Below are 12886 nucleotides of genomic sequence, written 5' to 3'. Positions count from 1 at the left end.
GCTTTCACCCTCATTGTGAGCGCACGTACATGTGAAATTTTGCCACCCTATGAGTACTTACAGGCCTACTTATCAAAACATAATAGATGGTGATGAAGTTTTCTCTCAAACCACAAGAAAAACATTTAAGATAAAACAATATATATGTGGTATAGAGAGAGTATTTTTGGATCAGAGAGGGGGAGATATGACTAAGAGACAACTCCAATTAGAAAGTAAATGGACTTTTACTCTGGCTACTAGATTTCCTCTAGGCATGAATAATAATTATGATGTAACATGTTATTTCTGACATTTGACCAACTATATAATTTCATCTCATGTATGATGAGTTATATTTCTCTTTTCACTTGTTTTCTTGTGGCTTTATTCTTATTTTTGTTATAAAGTTTTGGATAAATTACACTAAGATGGAGTTCAAGCCTCTTGTTGGTGGTAAGCTCACATTTATGATGTAGTATGCTTGGCTACTGCCATTGGGAGATTAAAATCCTATTGTCAGTGTTGGACCCCTCTCTCCATTTTGAAATGGCGGCGCCGAGCAGCCGCCTGCGCATGCGTGATGTGTCGATCGCGGCAACGTGCGTGCGCCCGATTGCGCCTGCATGCATGTGTGCCGGCCACGCTTCATGGTAGGGGCCGGGCGGGAAGGCCAGGGGGGCCCTGGACAGCGGTCCTGGTGGGCCCTGGGCCCCCCAGTCCGACCCTGCCTATTGTGATTGATATTTGTAATCCGAGTGAACCTCATTGATGCTTTTTCCTTTAAATATGTTGTGTAGTAATTAGGGATGCACTGAATCCAGGATTTGGTTCGGCATTCGGCCAGGATTCTGCCTTTTTCAGCAGGATTCAGACTTGGCCAAATCATTCTGCCCAGCTAAACCGAATCCGAATCCTAATTTGCATATGCAAATTATTGATAAGTATGCAAATTAGGACTGGGAGGGAAAATCACGTGATTTTTTGTCACAAAACAAAGAAGTAAAAAATGTTTCCCCCTTCCCACCCCTAATTTGCATATGCAAATTAGGATTCAGATTCAGTTCGGTATTCGGCCGAATCTTTCACAAAGGATTCGGGGGTTCAGCCGAATCCAAAATAGTGGATTTGGTGCATCCCTAGTTGTAATAAAACGTTCAGCCTATGATTAAGGGGGTTATTTATTAAAGCGCCGAAACCTGAAAAAGTTGCAGTAAAAAACAAGACGCAATTTTTTTCCTCAATTTATTATGCCCCGAAGCTGTTCCGAAATTCGGCCATCTAAAACCTGCTGAATTCATGTAAAAGTCAATGGCAGATGTCCCCTTAACCATTTAAAGATGTTTTAAAACTCACAAAATGTTCAGCGTTTTCAGGGTTTGACACTGGTTTTTCTGCGAAAACTTGAATAGAGCAATCAAAGCTAATTGCTGATATGACGGGTTACTGTCCCAGTGCTGTGTTTATGCTGAAGTGCTAGTGAGTTTCCATGTGACTTTTCTAAACGAAATGCAGGTCACAAAAATGTGGCATAATAAAGCCTTGTGTAATGCTCTTTGAAACTGAGTTGATGTGATTGTAGTTCTACTGTTTTTGAGTCTTCAGTTTACATAGTTTTCTCGGTCTATGAACTCAAGTTCACAAAGGTGAAACTGTCTGTTTCATATTACAGGGTGCAGCACATTAACATGACAGTCTTTCAGTCTTCATGAACTAGCAGTTGAGGGCCTCAAGTTTGGCTTCTGTGTCCTGACCAAGTCAGCTCCTTCTCAGCACACATCAGCTGTTGTATGGCAGCAACTATGTAACACACATTTATAATATCATACATCAATATTACGGTAATGCCAGACAGCGGCCATAGAAAAATACAGGCCAAGAATTGGTCAGATCGCAGGACTTCATGAACGAACAGATGCACCGGTGATCTGCTGCGATTTGTTACCCTGCCCGATCGAAATTCGGCCAACTTTCGGCCAGGTATCGATTAGCGAAGCCCGTTGGAAGGCCCCACACACAGGCCAATAAGCTCCGGACTCGGCCTTATTGTAAATGGACATGATAATTAGGGGGTGTGACCATAAAATGGGCTTGGTCATGAAAGTTTGCCATGCTGCGCGCAGCAGATCTTATTGTCCCTCTTTCCATTTCTCAAATGTTGGGAGGTATGCATCGACGGTGATGTTGCCCATGGCAACCAATCAGATCTTTGCTTTTGTTTTCTTGACTACTAGGTGAAATCTAATTGCTGATTGGTTGCTATGGGCAGTATCCACAGTGATTTTGTCTACAATGTTTTACACAGTATGATAAATAGGTCCCTTAGGGTCGATGACACTCTGGGCATAGACTAAAGATGTCATACGTAGGTTTACTAACTGATGGGCCCAAAGTCTGCATGCTTAAAGGTTGCTTTTTCTAGTGCAAAATATTGACTTTTCAAGTAAGAAAAATAAATTTTCCATTAAATGTGCAACTAGAGTAGTTGGCCACCTTTTCTGGAAAATAATACCGGACCTATTAATAACATTGCCAAAAGCAGCATTTTTATCAGTGTAATAACGCTATGCCACTGGCAGTGCTTTATCGTCACTTAGTATGTAAAAAGCTCATATACCGGCAACTGCATTTGTGACAAAAAGAGGGGGGGGGTAGAATTAGTTATCTATTTACCTATTAGTCCTGATAGCAGAAAGTTTCCAAATTTAAAACTAAAATCTGAGGACAGGTATGTTGGTGTGGCGCCAGAATTGTGGCATGCAAAATGTTTTTTAATTTGTATATTTCCCCTGCAATAGGCTGCAATATAACTGTTATACAACCAGCAATGTTTCTAAGGTATGTTGGAAACCATCAATATTATGCAAACTTGTACATTACACCGTCAGTATGAATGCAGAGCAAATTTCATATTTAATGTACTGAATTTGCATTAAATATACACAACATTAATGCATTGTTAAGATCAATTCATTTTAATGAAAAACACCTTAGAAATGACCAGCTGGTCATGTTATAGAAGCTTTACTATATCTGTGCACATGCTCAATAGTGTTAATGTATCTTCTAATAAACTGAATCAGAAATCTAAGTCTCAACCAGTGTCAGGAGTACCCAAAATGTAAATATAATGGGAGACCACAATCTCCAGCTCTTGAAGAAACTTTTGTGCAGTAAGGATGGAGTTTATTTGGAAAACAACACAGGGGGCCGTGTTAATATGCAAAGGGCAATGTCCAAATAGCCACAGGCCTCTGCACTTCAATGCACAGAAACCCATGGTCTGAGTCAAATGCAGCCTGCACCAGGCCACCCTAAGTTCTAAAGGGACAGGTGGGGGGAGGCACGCAGGTATCCTTGAGTATTATTTAGAGAGAGAGGCGCAGCCCTTATCGGGCCCTGTACTTACCTATATAGACAATCAATAAAAACAAGACTGGGCTGTATCTCTACTTAAAACAAAAAGTCAACCTATACCTGACCCTAAACCGCCCATTTGCTATGCATACCCAACCCTAACCCGGTGAGTTTCCATATTTATTGACCCATGAGGGTCGGCAGAGGCAGGCCACAGTGAGGTCTCAGGTGGATGCCCACCAGGAAGATGCCCATCCACCCGCTCCCTGCAAAAGTTAAGTTGATATTGGCTTCAAAGTTCAACATGCAGGTCCCAAAGGTGTAGGGCCTGTCAAAAATAACTAGTCACTGCATCCACTCTGTCTCTGAGGGAAAGTGAAACCAGCAGTCAGGGTCGCCATCAGGGGGTTCTTAGATTAGCTGGACCCCTTGAGTCACCGAAGTAGGAGCTGAAACTGCCAATGTAGGAGCCGAATTGCCAGAGCCAAAGAAGGAGCCTAAGCCAGAGCCGAAATAGGAGTCAAAGCAGGAACTGAAGCCAACAAAGTGAGCCAAAGAAGGTAAGAAAACTTGAAAGGTAATTTGTACTGAACACCAATGGTGTTTTTTTTATTTTTTAAAACCTCTGCCCATCGTTATTTTTCTAGCTTATGGGGGGGACCCTGGCCCCCAATGTTTTTTATTTATATGGGGGGACCTTGGCCACCAATGGGTTACTTGTGGGGGACTGGCCACCAATGTTTTTTTTACTTGTGGGGAAAGCACAGAAAAGGTTGTTGTATGAGACCCTGCAAATTCTGATCGCAGCCCTGCCAGCAGTGCAGCCCAGGTGCACATAGCCATTTGACTTGTGCTTCGATAAAGTCAGCCACTCTTTACTGCTGTGCTGCAAGTTAGAGTGATATAACTCCTCTTGCTTTCCCCCGCAACCAATCAACAAAACAATGGGAAGGTAAAAAGATAACCACTCCCCAACACTTGCATTGCTAAAAATAAAATGAAATAAAAATAAACAATACAATTATAAATGGTAGAATTAATTATTTTCTATTCACACAGTGTAATTTAGTAATAAAACTACACCATAAATTAGGGGGGGAGGAGTAAGGTGATGTAGAAGAGGGCCCCCCAAAAAAAGGCAAAGTAGTGTTCTGGCTATTACATTAGATATCCAGTCACTCCAGCCTTTATAGGTTACATTTTTGGTTAATTAACTATATTAGAAACTTTTTTTTATTTTGCATAGCCTATCTATTTACTCAATATTTATTTTTACACTGAACTGTTCCTTTAAAACATAAAAAAAAGACCATTGGTATTCAGTGGAACTTACCTTTAAAGGTCTTCTTCATTTTCCTCTTCTTTGGGTTTACTTGCCGAACTTCAGCAGCTTCTCCTCTTCTTCGGTCCAGTCGCAACTTTTGGCTCCATTCGTTGGCTTCAGGTCTTTTGTCGGCTTTGGGTCAACATCGATGTCCACGATCTTAAACTTTAAACTGATGGGCCTGGGTCAACTGTACCCCCTGATGGAGGCCCTGCCACTATATGTATACACTTTTATATATACATACATACAAAGCTATTTCCCATTTTTTATATCGTCACTGTAGAATTGAGCAAATCTGTCATTTTGCTTTGCCGAAAAATTTGCAAAACTACACAAAACACATTGCAGTCAATGGACAGCTAATTGTACCAAATTTGTCCAAGCTGCACAACATTTTTTTTTACAATAACCTGGAGTATATTGGCATTTCAGTTGTTTTCTTTTTGTGGCAAAACCTGGTGAAAAATGTCAGCCATCACTACAAGATGTCCTTATTGTAAAGTGAGTTTGAAACTAAATGTTATGACTGGCCCACATTGCCACCTATTGGTTAATTCAGTAAATAGTGTGAATATGCAGCAATAACTAACTCTGCCTACAACAACCTACAAATTAAATACGGTAGCACTATAACCCCGGATAGCTTTAACAAATGGGCAAAAGGGGCATGTGCTCAATGGCCACCAGGACAGAGGCCCACCCTCATTTTTTAAACTGAAATACTTTTTAATGAAGCATCCCTTAGGTATGGCAGAAAAGTCTTGCTAATTTACAGGATTATATTGTTCTTATAGTACTGCTATAATTTTATGTTAGGGGGTTTCTACCATTAAATGCTGGGGTCACTGTGCCTATTAATGTGGGGTGTTCCTGTGCCATTGCCCACTAGGCATCACTGTGAATGTTGAGAGTCGCTGTGTCATATGATTCTAAGGGACATATTTTTTATGCTGTGTAATAAATGGTGGGATAATACACCCCAAATGGTGTAAAATCTGGCGTTTGCATGGTGCAAATTTACACACACCTCCGCCATTTATTTTACACAGCTTTTTACACCATTTTTTCCCCAGCGAATTTCATTTTACACAGCGTAATAAATATGCCCCCTAGAGGTCACCTGCTATTTAATGCTAGAAATACATGCGCCATTATATACAGCGGCCACTTAAAGGACCAGAGGCATCAAATAAAAAAACCACTAAGAAAAATTAAACTTTCAAATCACAAAGTCTTTATTGAGAAATAACTTACCGAAATTCTGATTGCGCTCCTCTTCAGAAAAGGGGACATGGTGACGATCCATCGTGCGGCCCTCTATAAGGAAGAGAGGAGAAATCAAGCACCGCACAATGGATCTCCCGATTGTTTTCTGAAGAGGAGCGCAAGCGGAGTTTCGGTAAGTTATTTCTTAATAAAGACATTGTGATTTGAAAGTTTAATTTGTCTTAGTGTTTAAATTTTTTTGATGTTACTGGTCCTTTAAGGGTGGTGACACACGTTAAGATTTTGGGGATCTCTTCTTCGGGTAGGGTTGCCACTTGGCAGGTTTTTTTTACCAAGGCCAGGGCCAGCATTACAAATTTACCGGCAATGTAGTTGCCGGTAATTTGTAATACCCTTGAAAAAAAGCTCTTGGCACGCCCCCCAATTCGCTCAGAACTTTCTTTTATTTCAGTCTTCTGGACATAGCACGATGTTGCTCTGCCTCCTTTTGCATCAAAAGTATGTGGCTCCACCCCTTTTGCATCACAGACCTCCCCCCTTTGTGCCCGCCCCCCCACTGGCCGGTATTCTTTTTCAGAAAGGTGGCAACCCTATTTTTGGGTGACTAATCTATTCAAAAAGCCTTCCACCCGCTAAAATATATCGCCGGCAGGATGCCACTTGGAGCACTTTGTTTTCCGAAATCGCCGAAGTTTCCTCGTGAGGCAACGAAGCGATCTGAGTGCGATCCCACTGGCAATTTACATTTCAGATGGCGGGAAGGCTTTTTGAGGAGATTAGTCACCGGAAGAAAAGATCCCAATATCTCGGGTAGATTAGTTGCCTGAAGAAGTGGAGATTTGTCGATGGATGACTAATCTCCCTGGAATCTTAGTGTTAGAAAATCATGTCATTATGGGGAATACGCAATGGACTTTTTGGGTGTACTAGGGTTGCCACCTGGCCAGTAAAAATGATGCTTGATGCCAATGTTATTAATAGGGAAAAAACAGCAAGAATATAGGAAGTCCGGTATTTTTTTTCCAGAAAAGGTGGCAACCATAAAGTCTGAGGCTAATGGGTTTTAACAAGCCACTAAATCATTGATCACCAAAGGGATGTGTTAAACAAATGGGCCGGATGGCATTGAGGCAGGTAAGTGTAAAGCAGTCGCCACACCGGACTTCAGTAGCCAGACTGGACTGTCCCTGGTGGCAGTAAAGGAAAACCTAAACCAAACAGGAAGTCGCCTATCACAATACCGCCTTAATGTCTTCCCTGAAACGTTTATTTTCATTTTAGCTGAAACTTTAACCGAAGCATTAATGAAATGTATTACTTTATTACGCATTAAGTAAAACAGGGAATTGCCTCGTTCTGAGCTTCTCCGTCCAGCCCAAACATCCAGCACGCAAGCGCCAGCTTTGCTGACGTCACAGCGAAGACGCTGACTGCGTGCACTGAAAGCATCTTTCAGTATGCGTGTGTTCCTTTTGCCCTACACAGTATATTGCGCTGTCCTGGGGACTGGAACGGCAGAAAAGGCAAAAAAGAAGAAATTAGCGCATGATAACTCTCGCGCAGACACAAACAAAAATTATAGAAATGAAACACCGCTTTACAAGGGCTGTACAGATAACAGGGAGGATGTATAGCTCCGCCTACAATGCGACGTAACTGCTGGTGTGATCTGCATAAAGTACCCAGCATGCCTGTTGTTAGAATTAATCGTTGTGGGATCTAAATGTTAGTTTTCCGATACATTAGTTGAGACATTGTTATGGCATATGATGGGCAGATGACAGGAATAAGCAAAGGCGGAGTTTAGCAAAAAATCCGATTTTCTCGCTCCAACTTGCTCCACTCGCTAAGAACCCTGAGCCGCCCGTTCACGAAGGAATCGTTAGCTTTGCGCAGTGGCAGTATCGTAGCCAATGAGGTCTAACCGAGGCGCGATTATTGCTTATTGAAAACTATTCCCAATACCCCGCCGTGACGGCTTGAAATATAGCCGACACTGGCAATTTTTGACAGTCTCTACGGAGACTGAACTTTGTTGTTAAAAAATAGAATAAAAAATGTTGATGTTGGTATTATTGTGTTACTGCAGTGTTGAGAGTACGTGGTGATTGCTGTAGTCTTACTCTATATCACTTGATAGATGTGAGTGTTGTACTTTATAGCTCTGTACTGTCTGCTAATCTGTCACAAGCTTATTGATTACAAAATACATTTGTTTTTGCACACAACTATAAGGACAGTGGCTAAATGAAAATTGTCACCTGATGACGAAACTCACGAAAATGCATCTTCGTTGGAAATAACTGAAGTCGATGCCACTAAAACCTACTTATTATGAAGTCACCAGAAGGTTCCTCCCAGGGTGACATAAGAAGAATTAAGCTATGTGTTTGTTTTACCACAGGCAAAATCCATTTATTTCCCAAGGAGATATATTCAGGAGATTTGTCTCCCACAGTCGTGCATTTTGATTGTGGGCAACAAATCTCCCCATCAGCCACTGCCCGGCCCCTAAGAGATTGGAAGTAATGTGGCTGTGTCCAGTAGCCAGAGCCATACTATAGGGAGGGCAATACTGTGAGATCCTCACCCAATACACACTCCCTAATCTCCAGTCTCCAGTGATCTGTGTAAATGCAGTGTGCGGGTAGGAGCAGGTAGTTGCACCCTCTAGGAGGAAGAATTGGAGGTGTGACTGTGACACTCCATGTAAGCAGTATACATAATAATAAAAAGGATGGGGGTGGTGGCACAAAGCTAATTTTGCACTGAACCACAGGGCATTAGTTACATTACTGGGAACCAAACAGACAATCGTGGGACACGTGATGGAAGGGGAGTGGAGTCAGTGGAGTAACTATAGAGCAGGGGCGCCCCAAAAGGTAGATCTTTAGCTGGTGATCAGTAGATCTCACAAGACACTGTCAACAAACAGCTTGTCCATATCACCCTCCTGCTTCACGCTTTTCATTCAGATATTTATTATGTTAAGGTTACATAAGAAATAGAGTTTTGTTAAATATAGCAATATACATTTTCCCATTAATCGGTATTTAAATAATGTTTTCCATGGAACAGAATGTTTTTATGGATGTAGATCATAATGGACCTTACACTAGTAAAGTATAGGCACTCCTGCTATAGAGGATGCAGACCCTGGGGTTGGTGGGGGGGGGCATGGAACAGATGTTTCACATGGTCAGTTTTCTCTATAGCATTAAAATCCCTTACAGGGTTCCCATTCTTTTGCTCCCCACTGACTGTAAAAGTGTCCAAGTACAGCATTGCTGTGCACCCTAAAGTGGGGCTCTGCCCTGACAGACAGAGTTTACAGAGATTGCTGTATTTAGACCCAGTGCTGCCAGAACCTCAGCCTGCCCTTTCCCTCAACAACTGGTTTAATAACTTGGTTTAATAACAGCTCTGCTCTTAAAGGGGTGGTTCACCTTTAAGTTAACTTCTGTAAGGCTAGGGATCTATTATTATTGATACTTTGTATTACTCATCTTTCTATTCAGACCCTCCCCTATTCATATTCCACTCCCTTATTCAAATCAATGCATGGTTGCTAGGGTAATTTGGACCCTAGCAACCAGACTGCTGAAATTGCAAACTGGAGAGCTGCTGAATAAAAAGCTAAATAACTCAAAACACACAAATAATAAAAAATGAAAACCAATTGCAAATTGTCTCAGAATATCCCTCACTACATCATACTAACAGTTAACTCAAAGGTGAACAACCCCTTTAAAGTTACAAGGAGTGCCTTTTTGCTCTCGCCTTGCCTCATGCAGGATCCCCCCTGACTGCCAGATTCAGTTCCCAGACTGCTCTGGGAACTGAATCTGGTTTTGTTTTTCTATTTCTGTACAGGCACCTAACATTTGGCCCCTAAAGCTGCTGTCCTAGGCACGGACCATCTGGTACCTTCATAGAAAATATGGCCCCACTTACAGTCCCAGTACGAATAGCTTCGATCCCTCCTAATATTACAGCCAGAGATGAATTCTGCTGCATTCATACACAGGTTTACTAATATTGTTACAATATTCAGTATCAGTAAATTGTATTGTAGTTATTTATTTATAATACACAAGAGCCATGAATATGCTGTAAATTATACCTTATAAATGGTGCTTAGTGATGTCATCAGTTATAATTGGTACTTAGCAGGGGTGCTTCGCCAATGAGGCAAGTTGAGGGCCGCTGTCGCCTCAGGCGGCAGTGCCCCACTAGGTACCAGGGGCAGCAAAAATGCTGCTCCTGGTGCTTTAAGAGCGAATTTCTGGGGGAGGGGGGGCAGCAGCAACTGCTGCTGCCTCAGGCAGCGGAGGGGCCAGGATCGCCCCTGGCACTTAGGGATGTAACAAGACCCACTTAGACTTGTGCATTATAATAAATAAAGATATTAGAGATCACCTTGGAGTTCCATGACCTTTATAAAAGCACCCAGCCTTTGGCCTCATGCTTTTATATGGTTATGGAACTCCTTGATGACTAACTATATCCTTATATCTTACAATAGAAGGTGGTGTATTAGCTATATATATCACTGCAGTGAGAATACCTGGGTCTGTTACAGGGAGCTCAGTACAGGTATGGGACCTGTTATCCAGAATGCCCGGGACCTGGCGGTTTCCGGATAACAGATCTTTCTATAATTTGGACCTTCATACCTTTAGTCTTCTAGAAAATTATTTAAACAAGAAATAAACCCAATAGACTGGTTCTGTTTCCAATGAGGATTAATTATTCCTTAGTTTGGATCAAGTACAAGGTTCTGTATTATTATAGCAGAGAAAAGGAAAACTTTTTAAAAAAAATTATTTGGATAAAATAGAGTCTACAGGAGACGGCCTTTCTGTAATTCTGAGCCTTCTGGATAAAGGGTTTCTGAATAACAGATCCCATACCTGTAATATGATGCTTTCCATGGCTGCTCACTTATTAGTTACTTATTTTTTCTCTGGACATGTTGTGGCTGCTCCACGCTGCCATCTGTTGGTTGATTTAGTGAACAGTATGGAAACGTAATGGGAACAAAACCTGAACATTGTTTGTAACCCTTTCTGTACCAGCAAGTTGTATTTACAAGGTGGATTTCATACTGAATAACCTGTAATCTGAAAATATAAAATCTGGTACTGGTATAAATTGAGTACTATGTAGATTTTATGATCTGTGGTAAGTAATGGGTTCACTGTATTTTGTTTCATATTCACTTTGGTTTTACATTTTTTTATTTTCTTATAGTTTATGTCTTTTATACAAAATATACAGTACATCCAATAATTTGACGTTCTGTATTCCACACCAGCAGCATGCCAGCTATAGAGATTGGATACATCAATGGAAGATGTTTAACTTCATTATTAACTATTTAGTATCCTTACACGTTAAAGGGGTAGTTCACCTTAGTGTGTTATAGAATGGCCACTTCTAAGCAACTTTTCAATTGATCATTTTGAGTATTTAATTTTTTATAGTTTTAAATTATTTGCATTCTACTTCTGACTCTTTCTGCCTGAGCTCATCTAAAAAACAAATGCTCTGTAAGGGCAGAAACACACATGGAGATTCAGGGAGAATAGTCACCTGGCGAAAAAAACGTCTCTTCTTCAGGCGACTAATCTCCCTCCCCGCCGGCTAGAATGTAAATCACCGGATGGCTGGAACTCGCTTTGTCTTCAGGCGACTTCGGAAAACAAAGCAATCCAAGTGCTTTAGGGCGGGCAGAGACACACATGACAGTTCAGGGAGATTAGTCACCCGAAGAAAAGGCGATTTGTAGCCGTCACCGTGCGACTAAATCTTCCCGAATCTTCTTGTCTGTCTCTGCCCTAAGGCTACAAATGTATTGTTTTTGCTACATTTTAACAAACATATGCCCATACAATTGTGTCCATTTTGATGGTTGGAACGCTCTGCCGAACGTAGTACACTGCTCCTGTGTAGTAAGTAAATGGCTAATTCTAAACAACTTTTCATTGGCCTTCAATTTTTTCTCATAGTTTTTCAACTAGTTGCATTCTCCTCTTTCCAGCTTTCAAATGGGGGTCACTGAGTCCAGCAGCCAAATGACTACTGCTCTGTGAGGCTAAATTGATATTGTTACTTTTCCTTACTCATCTTTCTATTCAGAACCGATTTTATTCATATTCCAGTTTCTTCGTCAAATCAGTGCATGGTTGCTAGGGTAAGCTGAATCCTAGCAACCAGACTGCTGACATTACAAGATGGAGAGCTGCCGCATAAAAAGCTAAATAACTGATAAAACAAAAATAATTTAAAAAAGAAAAGGCAAATTGTCTCAGAATATCACTCTCAGGCTCTGCATCAAATGAAACGTTAGTGTTAAGGGGAACAACCCCTTTCACTTCCTAATCAGTAGAAAATAGAAGCAGAACTTGAAAGCACTGGTAGTGGCTTTCTAACAGCGCCTCAACATCTCGATAGTACGGTCCATTCAGTGCAGCATTAGTCCTATTGGGAAATGGCGGAAGCAGAGAGAGAAAGGGAGAGAGAAGGGTTAAGTGAATCCGAGGCTGCTCAGTTTGTAGCTCGCAGTGCCAGGACAATGCAACGCCGACCAACACCCACAAATACTTCCGCGTCAGCACCGCTTTAATCATTATCCTGCCGCTGGTTTAATCATTATCCCGCCGGGGACAGGAGGGTTATAGAAACACCGGAATACCTGGACCAAAGCCTTCACATTAACAAGGTACGAGGGACAGTTCAGATCAGAAGGAAAAAAAAACACGGAGCATGCGCTAACCTCGCCTCTTTTGGCGTTATCTGCATAAATTACCCATGATGCACGTTGCGGTTATCGAATTGTGACCGCGCACCTTGTTACCTTAAATAGTTTTACATGAAATGACTGGATGAAAGACAGGCGGCGCAGTCAGTAGAGAGATACGTACAGGTGGAGTTTTATGATTGATACATGTCATTTTTCTAGTAAGCTAGTTGATATGCGGAAGTGGGGGGCAC

At 41.6% G+C, this 12886-nt stretch overlaps 1 protein-coding gene and 1 non-coding gene across 2 annotated transcripts in view; both read left to right on the top strand.

The window, feature by feature from the left end:
* Positions 1-7774: 7774 nt before the first annotated feature.
* On the top strand, positions 7775-7915 carry LOC121399605. The gene has a single exon (XR_005965206.1). It is a non-coding gene; the product is annotated as a U4 spliceosomal RNA (small nuclear RNA).
* Positions 7916-12206: 4291 nt separating this feature from the next.
* Positions 12207-12886, top strand: part of pxn.S (paxillin S homeolog) — a 53704-nt gene continuing 53024 nt past the window's right edge. The window contains exon 1 of the mRNA XM_041573562.1: positions 12207-12614. The gene's annotated coding sequence lies outside the window, so the exon portion shown is untranslated. The remainder of the gene's footprint in view (positions 12615-12886) is intronic.

This window comes from Xenopus laevis, chromosome 1S (genome assembly GCF_017654675.1).
Source record: "Xenopus laevis strain J_2021 chromosome 1S, Xenopus_laevis_v10.1, whole genome shotgun sequence".
NCBI classification, from domain to species: Eukaryota; Metazoa; Chordata; class Amphibia; order Anura; family Pipidae; genus Xenopus; species Xenopus laevis.
Note: the sequence above shows the minus strand (reverse complement) of the source record. Positions and strands in the feature narration are given on the sequence as shown.